We start from the raw sequence: 15,000 nt of genomic DNA, 5'->3' as shown, positions 1-15,000 counted from the left end.
TGTGTCTAATTGACAGTTGGCAGCAAAACCAGTCAAAAAGCATATAACATTTTGCTTAAAAATGAATAACAAACTAAATTAAATTAAAATGTCTTTGAGGTGGCAAATTAATGACTCAAAACCATACTTAGTATGAGTCCATACTCAGTTGTATACGGACGCACACAGTGTCAAAAAATAAAATAGGTTCAGTTCTATTTTGGTCGTTCAGGGCACATCTCTAAGCATTTAATCTCAGAACATTAAAAGTTTGTTATTGACACCTTTTTTGTTAGCATGTTCCTATCCCAGACCTACCTCTGTTCACTTAATGATTCAACCCCCACAGTCAAAAATACAAACAGCGCTCCTTGGAAGGTGAATTCTCTCACTCTCCAAACTCAGAACTAAGCAACGGACGTAAACTTTCGCGGTGGATTGTACAGATTCACAAGTGGATAAAGCCAGCGCCTGTTTAAGAGTTTTTCATTCTTGTCAGGTCGTTCAACTTGAAGGAGCTCCGTAACCAATTTAAGGTGAGTAGATCAGTTTTCCCGGGGTTAAACCCTATACGCCGTACAGTGGAGGTCACATTCGTGAAAGCCAATACTCTCTTTTTCTTTTATAAGAACCTTTTCTATGAGAACGTTGAGAGATTTGCCAAAATTTTAATCACTTGCTAAGAAGATACCCAGGTTGAGAGTCAGTAAGAACGTCTTTATTTTGTTGCGTTGTGAACCTCTGTGTTCAGTGTTCAGTTTTACCAAGAGTTGGTTGGCGCGACATCTTGTTCGCGCCATCAGAGTAAGCCACACAAGGGTGTGACAAGCGACTTGAGGTTTCGAGTATTAGCGAATACCGGTGTCATGTATTAAGGACAGCAGTGTTTAGTTAAAGTCAGTTTTTATATATCACGAAGTTAAAAAACTTGCAGGCAATCCTCCCAATAAGACTAATCTATAATCTTCAGAGGTAATAATGTCAAAGCATTTCGGTAATGGGGATGTCATCCTGTCTGCAAACAGAGTTCAGTGCGTCATTAATTAAAAGGAAATGTGGAGTTCGGTTAAAATATGGTACTCACCCGCCAAGAAACAATCAAACAAGTTTCTGAATATTTATTTACTGTTTACTTTTTGTTTAATTTAGCCGCAATACAAATTTAATTAAATGAGACCTGAAGTTCTCCACTGTCCCAGACCCATCCTCTCCGAATATTACTCTCAATAATAATTTGAAAGCTTTTCTTGACGTCTCTAAATACCGTTTTAAAGTATGATTCGAAGAGTTTAAAGAAAATGAGTTCACTACAATTGCAAGGCAAAACATATTAATTCTTATCTTCTTTAAAGTTCATGTCTTGCTGTCCTAAAAAAAATTGCGAGTTATGCGAAGCAAAGTTGAATGCCGACTGGCCATTAGCGACACGTCTGTTGCTATGCGTCATTTTCACTACTAAAATAAACACCTTTACAGTAATTAGTTATCATTGACAAATAAAGGGAAAGCGTATAAGCCATGACATCAACATGCATATTCTCTTAACTGCCTTTCTCGTATTTCTTTTCCTACTAGTTCAAAGAACTAAGATATGGATAAATATCAAGACATTTCATGTTTGATGATTATTTGCTTCAATTCTCATGGCCTGTGTGTTGGCTAAAATGGTGATTACTGTAAAGAGAAAGTAGGCTCTGGTCACTCGTGACTGTTGGGGCTGCCGTGAAAGTGTTAACTGGAGTAAGAAAGGTTTCGTTGCCCCAGACGCAAAATTTAAGCACTATCCTCGTGAATTGCATCAATGTTTAACCGAATTCAGATGGCCATGCCGAGAAAAAGGCCCCCTTGTGATGAACTAAATTACGAACCCGGTTGCATGGCAGAAGCTTCAATAAAAATAAAAATAACTTATTTCTATTGCGCGTGTTTCGTAGTAAGATGCTCACACGCGCATTACAATTCTAAATACCAAATTCCTTGAAAACTTCCAAATTCTTTACAATTCTCAAATCAAACCAGATCAAATCAATTGATAAAGGCATAACTACACAATGCAGGGCCACTTACGGTTACATTTTCGATAGAACGGCTCGCCGGCTCGCCAGTCAAGAAGAATGAGTGTATGCGGCTGGATGGCTAATCACTTACGGCCTAAGCACTCTTCGCTCTCATTTTACGGTTCGGTTAATTACACTTTATACGACATAGTTTGAAGAATATAGCAGTCGTTCACTGATTAAGCCTAAGCGCTTGTTTCAGTGATTAGGTGGAAGCACTCTTTTAAAATTTTAGCTTTCAATTTACGGTTTGGATAACTACACTTTTTATGAGATCGTCTGAAGAATATAGCACTCGTTTACTGATTAAGCCTAAGCGCTTGTTTCAGTGATTAGGTCGAAGCACTCTTTTAAAATTTTAGCTTTCAATTTACGGTTAGGGTTATGCAGGACACATTACAAACGCGGACCTTGCCTGAACGTTATGGATCATTACTCGTACACCGACGTAAGAACGAGAACTTTAGTTATTAAGAAATACATTTTAATGGCACAATGTTTGTTCATTTCTTGAATTAATCATAGTTACCACTCTAGTCTTCCACTTGTCAATTACTTGTTTAGTTCTAAATAAATCTTATACTGCATTAACTTATCTATCTCCATTAATTCACGAGGCCACACAAAAGTACTACAAATGGAATATACCCCGTTCTTTAATGAATCCACGAGGTCACTCTCTTATATATCTAAGAAGTTCTTAAGGCAACTAAACCACTGCCGAGCCGGCGGGCCGGCACTTTCTTACATATCTAACAAGTTCTTAAGGCACTAAAGCCAATGCCGAGCCACTCTCTTACATATCTAACAAGTTCCTAAGGCACTAAAACCACTGCCGAGCCGGCGAGCCGCCGAGCCACTCTCTGATATATCTAATAATAATAATAATAATAATAATAATAATAATAATAATAATAATAATAATTTATTACTTATAGTGCGTCTGTTACATTGAGAGATGCTCACAGGCGCATTACAATATCCAAAGAAAAATTACAATATCGAGAGAAACTTAATATACCTTAATTACAAGTTGTTATAATATATAAGGCTCATTAAACTTATTTACAAAACCTATTTACAAAAGATAATCTATATATAATTAAGAATGAGTCGCATAGTTACTGTTTCTCGTAGCAGCTGAATGAATCGCGGAAAAGATGCGTTTTCAGGAGGCGCTTAAAAGTGTTTACATTGTAACAAGTTCTTAATGCACTAAAACCACTGCCGAGCCGGGGAGCCGCCGAGCCACTCTCTTATATATCTAAGAAGTTCTTAACGCACTAAAACCACTGCCGAGCCGCTGAGCCATATATCCCTTTCTCGTTGTTTCATCACTGAGCGTAACTGACGAGCCCACGAGCCACTTGAGCGAGATATTCTGTAGTTGCTCCCAAATTTTGGAGAGAGGGGATAACCGGACTACCTGGAGAAAAAGTTCTCGGAGCAGAGTCGGAGAACCAACAAACTCAGTCCACTTACGACGCCGAGTCCGGGTATCGAAGGCCGGGACACATTGTTGGAAGGCGAGCGCTCTCACTACTGCGCCAACCCTGCTCCCTTTAATAAAAAATCCATTTGTTGCGTGTCATAAATGGGTTGAAACTGAGTGCACAAGAATGATTTTTATCTTTGCAGCATTAGAGTTCTTTCTTCGCAGTTTGTATTTCTTGAATTTTTCATTTCTGACAGAACTGTCGGTAATTCGTTTGATCATTTGATTATTTCATTTGATCATTTAATTACAGTGAGTAACATCTCTTGTGTCTAATTGACAGTTGGCAGCAAAACCAGTCAAAAAGCATATAACATTTTGCTTAAAAAGAAATAACAAACTAAAATAAATTAAAATGTCTTTGAGGTGGCAAATTAATGACTCAAAACCATACTCAGTATGAGTCCATACTCAGTTGTATACGGACGCACACAGTGTCAAAAAATAAAATAGCTTCAGTTCTATTTTGGTCGTTCAGGGCACATCTCTAAGCATTTAATCTCAGAACATTAAAAGTTTGTTATTGACACCTTTTTTGTTAGCATGTTCCTATCCCAGACCTACCTCTGTTCACTTAATGATTCAACCCCCACAGTCAAAAATACAAACAGCGCTCCTTGGAAGGTGAATTCTCTCACTCTCCAAACTCAGAACTAAGCAACGGACGTAAACTTTCGCGGTGGATTGTACAGATTCACAAGTGGATAAAGCCAGCGCCTGTTTAAGAGTTTTTCATTCTTGTCAGGTCGTTCAACTTGAAGGAGCTCCGTAACCAATTTAAGGTGAGTAGATCAGTTTTCCCGGGGTTAAACCCTATACGCCGTACAGTGGAGGTCACATTCGTGAAAGCCAATACTCTCTTTTTCTTTCATAAGAACCTTTTTTACGAGAACGTTGAGAGATTTGCCAAAATTTTAATCACTTGCTAAGAAGATACCCAGGTTGAGAGTCAGTAATAACGTCTTTATTTTGTTGCGTTGTGAACCTCCGTGTTCAGTGTTCAGTTTTACCAAGAGTTGGTTGGCGCGACATCTTGTTCGCGCCATCAGAGTAAGCCACACAAGGGTGTGACAAGCGACTTGAGGTTTCGAGTATTAGCGAATACCTGTGTCATGTATTAAGGACAGCAGTGTTTAGTTAAAGTCAGTTTTTATATATCACGAAGTTAAAAAACTTGCAGGCAATCCTCCCAATAAGACTAATCTATAATCTTCAGAGGTAATAATGTCAAAGCATTTCGGTAATGGGGATGTCATCCTGCCTGCAAACAGAGTTCAGTGCGTCATTAATTAAAAGGAAATGTGGAGTTCGGTTAAAATATGGTACTCACCCGCCAAGAAACAAGCAAACAAGTTTCTGAATATTTATTTACTGTTTACTTTTTGTTTAGCCGCAATACAAATTTAATTAAATGAGACCTGAAGTTCTCCACTGTCCCAGACCCATCCTCTCCGAATATTACTTTCAATAATAATTTGAAAGCTTTTCTTGACGTCTCTAAATACCGTTTTAAAGTATGATTCGAAGGATTTAAAGAAAATGAGTCCACTACAATTGCAATGCAAAACATATTAATTCTTATCTTCTTTAAAGTTCATGTCTTGCTGTCCTAAAAAAAATCGCGAGTTATGCGAAGCAAAGTTGAATGCCGACTGGCCATTAGCGACACGTCTGTTGCTATGCGTCATTTTCACTACTAAAATAAACACCTTTACAGTAATAAGTTATCATTGACAAATAAATGGAAAGCGTATAAGCCATGATATTAACATGCATATTTTCTTAACTGCCTTTCTCGTATTTCTTTTCCTACTAGTTCAAAGAAATTGAGGTAAAAATTACCGGGTAAAATGCGCGACGTTTCGACCGAACTTCGGTCATTATCAAGCTTAAAAGTGAAGATAAAATTTTGCATACTCATAAATATAAAACTAAGAAGTAAAAGTATGTAAAGTATGAAAATGTACAAAAGGGGGTGTTAAAAACATGCTAGAATAAAAATGGATTAAAACACTTTCGCACGAATTGAGTCTGACTGTACATTCAGGTCTCAGTTCATTAATTAAAAACATTTCATAAATGAGAGAGTCAAACTTGCTCTTGCACTTTTTTAAGATGGTAAAATTCCTCGTAAGGTCATTGGGCACATTGTTAGCCACAAGATTAAACAGCATCTGAAACCGCGCGAAGTCAAGCCTCCCATTGTCAACCAACAATCCCTTGTTTATCAGTTTAAATGTGACCTGTGTGATGCAGGTTATGTTGGTTACACACGGCGGCATTTGCATCAACGCGTTGACGAGCACAAGAATGGGTCTTCCTCCATTGGAAAGCATTTCCGTGTGGAACATTCCTATGTGCCCAATGACCTTACGAGGAATTTTACCATCTTAAAAAAGTGCAAGAGCAAGTTTGACTGTCTCATTTATGAAATGTTTTTAATTAATGAACTGAGACCTGAATGTACAGTCAGACTCAATTCGTGCGAAAGTGTTTTAATCCATTTTTATTCTAGCATGTTTTTAACACCCCCTTTTGTACATTTTCATACTTTACATACTTTTACTTCTTAGTTTTATATTTATGAGTATGCAAAATTTTATCTTCACTTTTAAGCTTGATAATGACCGAAGTTCGGTCGAAACGTCGCGCATTTTACCCGGTAATTTTTACCTCAATTTGTTTTAAAAAGCCTTTACTTATAACTAGTTCAAAGAACTAAGATATGGATAAACATCAAGACATTTCATGTTTGATGATTATTTGCTTCAATTCTCATGGCCTGTGTGTTGGCTAAAATGGTGATTACTGTAAAGAGAAAGTAGGCTCTGGTCACTCGTGACTGTTGGGGCTGCCGTGAAAGTGTTAACTGGAGTAAGAAAGGTTTCGTTGCCCCAGACGCAAAATTTAAGCACTATCCTCGTGAATTGCATCAATGTTTAACCGAATTCAGATGGCCATGCCGAGAAAAAGGCCCCCTTGTGATGAACTAAATTACGAACCCGATTGCATGGCAGAAGCTTCAATAAAAATAAAAATAACTTATTTCTATTGCGCGTGTTTCGTAAAAAGATGCTCACACGCGCATTACAATTCTAAATACCAAATTCCTTGAAAACTTCCAAATTCTTTACAATTCTCAAATCAAACCAGATCAAATCAATTGATAAAGGCATAACTACACAATGCAGGGCCACTTACGGTTACATTTTCGATAGAACGGCTCGACGGCTCGCCAGTCAAGAAGAATGAATGTATGCGGCTGGATGGCTAATCACTTACGGCCTAAGCACTCTTCGCTCTCATTTTACGGTTCGGTTAACTACACTTTATACGACATAGTTTGAAGAATATAGCACTCCTTTACTGATTAAGCCTAAGCGCTTGTTTCAGTGATTAGGTCGAAGGACTCTTTTAAAATTTTAGCTTTCAATTTACGGTTAGGGTTATGCAGGACACATTACAAACGCGGACCTTGCCTGAACGTTATGGATCATTACTCGTACACCGACGTAAGAACGAGAACTTTAGTTATTAAGAAATACATTTTAATGGCACAATGTTTGTTCATTTCTTGAATTAATCATAGTTACCACTCTAGTCTTCCACTTGTCAATTACTTGTTTAGTTCTAAATAAATCTTATACTGCATTAACTTATCTATCTCCATTAATTCACGAGGCCACACAAAAGTACTACAAATGGAATACACCCCGTTCTTTAATGAATCCACGAGGTCACTCTCTTATATATCTAAGAAGTTCTTAAGGCAACTAAACCACTGCCGAGCCGGCGGGCCGGCACTTTCTTACATATCTAACAAGTTCTTAAGGCACTAAAACCACTGCCGAGCCGGCGAGCCGCCGAGCCACTCTCTGATATATCTAATAATAATAATAATAATAATAATAATAATAATTTATTACTTATAGTGCGTCTGTTACATTGAGAGATGCTCACAGGCGCATTACAATATCCAAAGAAAAATTACAATATCGAGAGAAACTTAATATACCTTAATTACAAGTTGTTATAATATATAAGGCTCATTAAACTTATTTACAAAACCTATTTACAAAAGATAATCTATATATAATTAAGAATGAGTCGCATAGTTACTGTTTCTCGTAGCAGCTGAATGAATCGCGGAAAAGATGCGTTTTCAGGAGGCGCTTAAAAGTGTTTACATTGTAACAAGTTCTTAATGCACTAAAACCACTGCCGAGCCGGGGAGCCGCCGAGCCACTCTCTTATATATCTAAGAAGTTCTTAACGCACTAAAACCACTGCCGAGCCGCTGAGCCATATATCCCTTTCTCGTTGTTTCATCACTGAGCGTAACTGACGAGCCCACGAGCCACTTGAGCGAGATATTCTGTAGTTGCTCCCAAATTTTGGAGAGAGGGGATAACCGGACTACCTGGAGAAAAAGTTCTCGGAGCAGAGTCGGAGAACCAACAAACTCAGTCCACTTACAACGCCGAGTCCGGGTATCGAAGGCCGGGACACATTGTTGGAAGGCGAGCGCTCTCACCACTGCGCCGAACCTGCTCCCTTTAATAAAAAATCCATTTGTTACGTGTCATAAATGGGTTGAAACTGAGTGCACAAGAATGATTTTTATCTTTGCAGCATTAGAGTTCTTTCTTCGCAGTTTGTATTTCTTGAATTTTTCATTTCTGACAGAACTGTCGGTAAATCGTTTGATCATTTGATTATTTCATTTGATCATTTAATTACAGTGAGTAACATCTCTTGTGTCTAATTGACAGTTGGCAGCAAAACCAGTCAAAAAGCATATAACATTTTGCTTAAAAAGAAATAACAAACTAAAATAAATTAAAATGTCTTTGAGGTGGCAAATTAATGACTCAAAACCATACTCAGTATGAGTCCATACTCAGTTGTATACGGACGCACACAGTGTCAAAAAATAAAATAGCTTCAGTTCTATTTTGGTCGTTCAGGGCACATCTCTAAGCATTTAATCTCAGAACATTAAAAGTTTGTTATTGACACCTTTTTTGTTAGCATGTTCCTATCCCAGACCTACCTCTGTTCACTTAATGATTCAACCCCCACAGTCAAAAATACAAACAGCGCTCCTTGGAAGGTGAATTCTCTCACTCTCCAAACTCAGAACTAAGCAACGGACGTAAACTTTCGCGGTGGATTGTACAGATTCACAAGTGGATAAAGCCAGCGCCTGTTTAAGAGTTTTTCATTCTTGTCAGGTCGTTCAACTTGAAGGAGCTCCGTAACCAATTTAAGGTGAGTAGATCAGTTTTCCCGGGGTTAAACCCTATACGCCGTACAGTGGAGGTCACATTCGTGAAAGCCAATACTCTCTTTTTCTTTCATAAGAACCTTTTTTACGAGAACGTTGAGAGATTTGCCAAAATTTTAATCACTTGCTAAGAAGATACCCAGGTTGAGAGTCAGTAATAACGTCTTTATTTTGTTGCGTTGTGAACCTCCGTGTTCAGTGTTCAGTTTTACCAAGAGTTGGTTGGCGCGACATCTTGTTCGCGCCATCAGAGTAAGCCACACAAGGGTGTGACAAGCGACTTGAGGTTTCGAGTATTAGCGAATACCTGTGTCATGTATTAAGGACAGCAGTGTTTAGTTAAAGTCAGTTTTTATATATCACGAAGTTAAAAAACTTGCAGGCAATCCTCCCAATAAGACTAATCTATAATCTTCAGAGGTAATAATGTCAAAGCATTTCGGTAATGGGGATGTCATCCTGTCTGCAAACAGAGTTCAGTGCGTCATTAATTAAAAGGAAATGTGGAGTTCGGTTAAAATATGGTACTCACCCGCCAAGAAACAATCAAACAAGTTTCTGAATATTTATTTACTGTTTACTTTTTGTTTAGCCGCAATACAAATTTAATTAAATGAGACCTGAAGTTCTCCACTGTCCCAGACCCATCCTCTCCGAATATTACTTTCAATAATAATTTGAAAGCTTTTCTTGACGTCTCTAAATACCGTTTTAAAGTATGATTCGAAGGATTTAAAGAAAATGAGTCCACTACAATTGCAATGCAAAACATATTAATTCTTATCTTCTTTAAAGTTCATGTCTTGCTGTCCTAAAAACAATCGCGAGTTATGCGAAGCAAAGTTGAATGCCGACTGGCCATTAGCGACACGTCTGTTGCTATGCGTCATTTTCACTACTAAAATAAACACCTTTACAGTAATTAGTTATCATTGACAAATAAAGGGAAAGCGTATAAGCCATGATATTAACATGCATATTTTCTTAACTGCCTTTCTCGTATTTCTTTTCCTACTAGTTCAAAGAAATTGAGGTAAAAATTATCGGGTAAAATGCGCGACGTTTCGACCGAACTTCGGTCATTATCAAGCTTAAAAGCGAAGATAAAATTTTTGCGTACACATAAATATAAAACTAGAAGTAAAAGTATGTAAAGTATGAAAATGTACAAAAGGGGGTGTTAAAAACATGCTAGAATAAAAATGGATTAAAACACTTTCGCACGAATTGAGTCTGACTGTACATTCAGGTCTCAGTTCAATAATTAAAAACATTTCATAAATGAGAGAGTCAAACTTGCTCTTGCACTTTTTTAAGATGGTAAAATTCCTCGTAAGGTCATTGGGCACATTGTTAGCCACAAGATTAAACAGCATCTGAAACCGCGCGAAGTCAAGCCTCCCATTGTCAACCAACAATCCCTTGTTTATCAGTTTAAATGTGACCTGTGTGATGCAGGTTATGTTGGTTACACACGGCGGCATTTGCATCAAAGCGTTGACGAGCACAAGAATGGGTCTTCCTCCATTGGAAAGCATTTCCGTGTGGAACATTCCTATGTGCCCAATGACCTTACGAGGAATTTTACCATCTTAAAAAAGTGCAAGAGCAAGTTTGACTGTCTCATTTATGAAATGTTTTTAATTAATGAACTGAGACCTGAATGTACAGTCAGACTCAATTCGTGCGAAAGTGTTTTAATCCATTTTTATTCTAGCATGTTTTTAACACCCCCTTTTGTACATTTTCATACTTTACATACTTTTACTTCTTAGTTTTATATTTATGAGTATGCAAAATTTTATCTTCACTTTTAAGCTTGATAATGACCGAAGTTCGGTCGAAACGTCGCGCATTTTACCCGGTAATTTTTACCTCAATTTGTTTTAAAAAGCCTTTACTTATAACTAGTTCAAAGAACTAAGATATGGATAAACATCAAGACATTTCATGTTTGATGATCATTTGCTTCAATTCTCATGGCCTGTGTGTTGGCTAAAATGGTGATTACTGTAAAGAGAAAGTAGGCTCTGGGCACTATCCTCGTGAATTGCATCAATGTTTAACCGAATTCAGATGGCCATGCCGAGAAAAAGGCCCCCTTGTGATGAACTAAATTACGAACCCGATTGCATGGCAGAAGCTTCAATAAAAATAAAAATAATTTATTTTTATTGCGCTTGTTTCATAGTAAGATGCCCACACGCGCATTACGATTCTAAATACCAAATTCCTTGAAAACTTTCAAATTCTTTACAATTCTCAAATCAAACCAGATCAAATCAATTGATAAAATAACTACAGAATGCATGGCCACTTACGGTTACATTTTCGATAGAACGGCTCGCCAGTCAAGAAGAATGAGTGTATGCGGCTGGATGGCTAATCACTTACGGCCTAGCACTCTTCGCTCTCATTTTACGGTTCGGTTAATTACACTTTATACGACATAGTTTGAAGAATAAAGCAGTCGTTCACTGATTAAGCCTAAGCGCTTGTTTCAGTGATTAGGTCGAAGCACTCTTTTAAAATTTTAGCTTTCAATTTACGGTTTGGACAACTACACTTTTTATGAGATCGTCTGAAGAATATAGCACTCCTTTACTGATTAAGCCTAAGCGCTTGTTTCAGTGATTAGGTCGAAGCACTCTTTTAAAATTTTAGCGTTCAATTTACGGTTTGGATGACTACACTTTTATGAGATCGTCTGAAGAATATAGCACTCGTTTACTGATTAAGCCTAAGCGCTTGTTTCAGTGATTAAGTCGAAGCACTCTTTTAAAATTTTACCTTTCAATTTACGGTTTGGTTAACTACACTTTTTATGAGATCGTCTGAAGAATAGCACTCGTGTACTGATTAAGCCTAAGCGCTTGTTTCAGTACTTAGGTCGCAAGCTATTTTAAAATTTTAGCTTTCAATTTACGGTTAGGGTTATGCAGGACACATTACAAACGCGGACCTTGCCTGAACGTTATGGATCATTACTCGTACACCGACGTAAGAACGAGAACTTTAGTTATTAAGAAATACATTTTAATGGCACAATGTTTGTTCATTTCTTGAATTAATCATAGTTACCACTCTAGTCTTCCACTTGTCAATTACTTGTTTAGTTCTAAATAAATCTTATACTGCATTAACTTATCTATCTCCATTAATTCACGAGGCCACACAAAAGTACTACAAATGGAATATACCCCGTTCTTTAATGAATCCACGAGGTCACACCAGCGCGCTACACATCGAATAAAATTACGTTCTTTAATCCATGAGGCGAGAGAACGCGCAACACATCGAATAATGTTTCTTTCTGTAATCCATGAGGCCACACAAGCGCGCCACACATCGAATCATATTTCCTGTTAATATATCTACATGTACCACTAAGGCCACTGCCGAGCCGGCGAGCCGCCGAGCCACTTTCTTACATATCTAACAAGTTCTTAAGGCACTAAAGCCAATGCCGAGCCACTCTCTTACATATCTAACAAGTTCCTAAGGCCCTAAAACCACTGCCGAGCCGGCGAGCCGCCGAGCCATATATCCCTTTCTCGTTCTTTCATCACTGATGAATGAAGGGGTAGTTTCTAAAGAAACTGTGGTGCTGCGTCGGTGGGGAAGTAGTATACAAAAATTTGGTTTTATCAACGGAGTTGATAATGTAAATTGGCCACCGTACAGAGATTCTAAAAGCTGACGTTTCGAGCGTTAGCCCTTCGTCAGAGCGAATCGAGGGGATTATGGGTTACGTGTAGTTTTTATAGTAGAGTAGGAGCTACGCTATTGGTGGTAACATGGCAACGTGAAAAATAGGAATATATTAATTAAATGAAAAGCGTTCGTTAATACCGTGAGGATTAAGGGTGCCGATTTGAAAGATGAATTTTTGTTCCAGATTCTTGCGGCTTTCCGTCGTACCTAGATGTAGGGAAAGGCCGCAGATAGCCATGTGTTTTTTGGAGTGGTTAGGCAGATTAAAATGGCGAGCGACTGGCTTAGATGCATCTTTGTCATTCTTCTCAACATCGCGAAGGTGTTCGCGGAATCGGTCACCTAGTCGTCTACCTGTCTCACCAATGTATAATTTATTGCATAACTTACAGGTTATGCAATAAATGACATTTGCGGAGGTACATGTGAAACGATCGGTGATCTTAACAGATCGTTTAGGTCCCGATATCTTGCTAGTGTTAACAATGAAAAGACAAGTTTTGCATCGTGAGCGCGCGCATTTGAAAGTGCCGGGTTGCTCGTTAGTTTTGAGCGCGCTTCTAACTAAAAAGTTGCCTACGTTTTTGTCGCGTTTGAATGAAATAAGTGGAGGTTGCGAAAAGATTCTACCAGTCTCGGGATCATTTTGGAGTAATTTAAAATTACTAAGAATGATGCTTTTGACTGCGTGATTATGAGGATGGAAAGTGAGGGTGAATGGAATTCTGTCATTCTTATCATTTTGTGACGTTTGTAGTGATGACTGTCGATCAAATTGTTGGGCGCGATGATGGCCCGCTTTGACCACAGAGACAGGATAGCCACGTTTTTCGAAGAACTGGCACATCTCCTCTGATTTGCTGGAAAAATCGGAGTCATCACTACATAGACGTCGAAGTCTAAGAAATTGAGAATAAGGAATTGAGTTCTTGACATGTGATGGATGTGACGATGAATACAATAAATAACTGTGTGAATCAGTAGGTTTGTAGTGCACACTAGTACATAGCGCTAGCACGTTGCCTCTAATAGAAACTTGGATATCTAGGAAAGCCAATGAAGTTTCCGAAATTTCCCAGGTATATTTAAGAGCCGGATGAAAAGAGTTGACGGAGGTTATAAATTGATCGAGTTCTTCTCTGCTGGATGAAATAGCGCCGATGCAGTCGTCGATGTAGCGGCCGTAGAGTTCAGGTTTGGGGCCGTTGTACTGATTAAAAAATTGGTGTTCAACATATCCTACAAAAAGATTGGCATAGCTAGGTCCCATTCTTGTGCCCATCGCTACACCATTAATTTGTTTGTAATAGTTGCCGGCGAATGAAAAACAGTTAAGCGTTAAAACTAGTTCGGCAAGGCGGAGGAGCGTTTCCGAGCTAGGTTCTTTGACAGTGCGTTGATCGAAAAAGTGTTTAAGTGCTTGAAGACCTTCGCTATTAGGAATGACTGTGTATAGAGATGTAATGTCCATGGTGAAAATAAGTTTGTCTTGGCCGGAGAAATTGAAATCGCGGCAAATTTGTAATGCGTGTGTACTGTCTTTAATGTATGACGGCAAAGATTTGACGATAGGCGTCATAATCCTGTCTAAGTAGCTAGAAATGAGTTCGGTGGGGCAACTACAGGCAGAAACGATAGGGCGACCTGGGTTGTTGGGTTTGTGAATTTTAGGCAAGAAATAAATGCACGAAGTTCTGGGGGTGTTGATGATGAGATTAGTGGCAGTGTCCGGTAATTCTTGATTATGAAACCACTCCAAAAAACACATGGCTATCTGCGGCCTTTCCCTACATCTAGGTACGACGGAAAGCCGCAAGAATCTGGAACAAAAATTCATCTTTCAAATCGGCACCCTTAATCCTCACGGTATTAACGAACGCTTTTCATTTAATTAATATATTCCTATTTTTCACGTTGCCATGTTACCACCAATAGCGTAGCTCCTACTCTACTATAAAAACTACACGTAACCCATAATCCCCTCGATTCGCTCTGACGAAGGGCTAACGCTCGAAACGTCAGCTTTTAGAATCTCTGTACGGTGGCCAATTTACATTATCAACTCCGTTGATAAAACCAAATTTTTGTATACTTTCATCACTGAGCCTACCTGACGAGCCGACGAGCCACTTGAGAGAGATAGACCTTGAAAAGTGGCCCTGTATTCTGTAGTTGCTCCTGAGATCGCGTTCTTTAATTTCATAGAAGCGTGGAGCGAAAGCTGTTCGTCCTTGACTTAACAAGCGCATTGTCTGAGATTGTTGTCTTCGATCTCAGAAGCGTGCATGAAGCGACAGCGTTGGTCTTCCTTCAGTCCTTTGTCCGCTCAGCTCAGCTGTCAGCCTGTCACCTGCTTCGGTTTGTTTATGAAGTATCGGCACAGTTTTGCCACAATTGTACCACAATTCTACCATTGAACCACTTTGTTCACCACGAAATAAGTCAACTGTTTGTAACAATACTCGATC

General features: G+C 38.6%; 1 protein-coding gene across 2 annotated transcripts in view; it reads left to right on the top strand.

Moving 5' to 3' along the window:
• Positions 1 to 15,000, top strand: part of LOC137977759 (uncharacterized) — a 57,848-nt gene that overhangs the window by 3,956 nt on the left and 38,892 nt on the right. Inside the window, exon 1 of one of the 2 annotated variants that reach the window (XM_068825085.1) lies at positions 8,579 to 8,802. The exons of the other annotated variant lie outside the window; for it this stretch is intronic. The gene's annotated coding sequence lies outside the window, so the exon portion shown is untranslated. Of the gene's footprint in view, positions 1 to 8,578; positions 8,803 to 15,000 lie in introns of those variants that run through there. 2 annotated transcript variants of the gene reach the window in all.

The sequence above is a fragment of the Montipora foliosa genome, chromosome 11 (assembly GCF_036669935.1).
Source record: "Montipora foliosa isolate CH-2021 chromosome 11, ASM3666993v2, whole genome shotgun sequence".
NCBI classification, from domain to species: Eukaryota; Metazoa; Cnidaria; class Anthozoa; order Scleractinia; family Acroporidae; genus Montipora; species Montipora foliosa.
The sequence above is the reverse complement of the archived record's forward strand: the minus strand, read 5'-3'. Positions and strand labels throughout refer to the sequence as shown.